This window comes from Chinchilla lanigera, unplaced genomic scaffold, assembly GCF_000276665.1.
Source record: "Chinchilla lanigera isolate Chin_1 unplaced genomic scaffold, ChiLan1.0 scaffold00044, whole genome shotgun sequence".
In the NCBI taxonomy this organism is placed as follows: domain Eukaryota; kingdom Metazoa; phylum Chordata; class Mammalia; order Rodentia; family Chinchillidae; genus Chinchilla; species Chinchilla lanigera.
The window spans coordinates 16,216,888-16,219,362 of NW_004955445.1; positions in this window are offsets into that span (position 1 = coordinate 16,216,888).

Consider the following 2,475-nt stretch of genomic DNA (forward strand, 5'->3'; position numbering starts at 1 on the left):
GTGTGGGGGGTGCGCTTAGGGACCATCGCAGATGCTCAAAGTCTAGGGGAACAGAGTGACCGAAATGGAGACAGAGGCATGGGGACAAAGAGGAGCAAGCCTGCCTAGACAAAGCGCGGGTCCTAGAAATCCCGAGACTACGCTAGTCCAGTAGTCGCCTTCCGGAGGTTTGGAGCGCCACGGCTGGGACCTCGGGAATCCCCAGAGCCTCAAAAGACCACACTCCTGAGACTCGAGTCTCTTTCCTGGATGGTAAGGGCCCGGTAGATCCGAGAAGACATGTATGTGTGTGTGTGTGTGTGTGTGTGTGTGTGTGTGTGCGCGCGTGTGTGTTTGGGGGGGGGTACAGCCATGCCTACACTTTCTGGTGCGCACACGGAGGGGCTGCAGTGTCAGGAGCACTTTAGAGACTGCGGGTCTTTCGTAACCAGGAGGCAGGGCGCTGCCCGCTGTAGATCTGTAGATGAGCGTTCTAAGAGAACTGGTGAGTTTGTCTGTCCCAGGGCGCCCGAGGCCGGAACCACAGTCTGTATAGGGATCGCGGGTGGCCTCAAAGTGTTCTCATTTGATCTAGGTTCCGGGCGTGCGCTCACCGCACTCAAACCCAACGGGACACTTTCAGGACGGGCGTGAGTCCCCAGTGCCAAGTTTCTGCAGGGGCGGTGCAAGGTAAAACAGCCCAGCCTCTCTCTTCCTAGGCAGCCGAATCATTTCTGTGGGGACCACGCTTCTCGAAGAGGGCTGAAAACGTTCTCCAAGCAGTACAGTTGCAGAGCTAAATCTTTTAGTTCAAGTTTTAGTTAAACTAGATTCATTTTATTAAAAATAGGGGACCAAGATCACCTTCTACCCCAGCCTCCCCGATGGCGCAAGAGAAGAGAGGGTTTTCAGATTAATTGGAGTCAAATATTTTACTAACAGTTAAACGAACAGTCTGGCTTCGTCCGCAGTGGTGCGGCCCACTGGGCCCCTGCGCGGCAGCGGTCAGGCTGGTCCCAGAGGACAGCGGCCGGGAAACACTCACCCGGGGCACTCTCCTGCTTTTCATTGCGTGCCCGAAGCTGGAAAGCAGAAGGCGACGTGGGAGGCGGGTCAGGTCTCCGGGTCCAGCGAATTCGCGATTTATCCACTTTTGGCACCTGGGCCGGGATCTCGAAAAAATCTCTTATTTTTGGCTATCCTGGCCCGGGGTACGGAGGGTGTGCGGCGCCGGAGTGCCCCGTCTGAACGCCCAGCGCGCTGCGCTCCCATCTCCCCGTCTGCGCTCCAGGGAGGTTTCCGCCTGACAGCCCGGGGCCGCTCGCTGCGCGCTTCCACTTTCGGTCGTTGGGCCTTCCTCGCCCGGGACCTTTCCGCTTGGAGAAGAGCGGACCCACATCCCCGAAGGGAAGGCAGGGGCGAGGAATTTCAGCGGGCGCGACCAGAGCTGGTCTAGAGGCTAAGTCCGAAGACTGGACTAGAGGACCTGTGCGTGGCTAGAGCGGAGCTTGGCCCGGCTCCTGTACACGCACAGCCCGCCCTCTCGTCTGTCTTGGGCTGGACCAGGTAGGGAGACCCGGCTGAGTCCGAGGCGCGGTCCAAGCCTCCAGGTGAAGTGCGGGACATTTGAGGCGCCTTTGCACACAGTGGCCACTTGGGGTCGCACTTTATGCCTGTTTGAGGCTGTCGGCTGCCGGCAGACGCCTGGCTCTGCTTAATCTTTACAAAACCTTCAAACAAAAACAGGGTCCGTTCCCCAGCAGCCGAGAGCCTCCGGGGCACTGTCCTAGGCTGGCCTAGACCCCAACCCTTGGAGCGCTTGGGGTTGCGTGCGTCCGGCTGGGGGAAGGGATTCAGAGCCTCTGGGTCGATTGTTTCTCCTCTGCCTTGGTTGTGAGCGTTTGGGGGGTGGGGTGAAAGCGGGGAGCGGCGAAGCCAGCGGAGTCTTATCTCAGAGCCCGGCCACAGCACCCGCCAGGAGGGGAACGACCCCTCTTGGCCCAAGAAACGACCCGAGATTGAGAGTTGGGTCTAAACACAACTCTTGGAGCCCCAGCTCCTCCCTCCCCCAACACAAACACGCGCAGACCTCCGGAAACACAGGCACGCGCGGCTCACATTCACGCAGCCCGCAGCCGCGAGGACACAGAGCGTCGCCCACTGGGCGGGGGCCGCTGGGGAACAAAGGGCCCGGGAGGCGTCGTTCCGGCGCTCCTTCAGAGCCTCCTTGGGGGTGACACGGCTGGGGGTGGGAGTGCAAGGGGCACCGAGGGAGGAGCGCGTGCAGACGTGGTGCTGGGAACGGCAGCTTGGCCCAGAGGTGTGGCGCGCACGGGAGGCGAGCGCGCGGGGGCTCGGACCTGGAGGGTGTGGGGGTTGGGCCAGGCCGCCGGTCCCACTCCGCTCCGGTCCTCTGCCAGTGCTCGGCGGCTCCCGGGCCGCTCGGGCCGCCAGTCAGCTGACGCGGGGGGCGGGGGAGCTGTCAGGCGCGCCCCG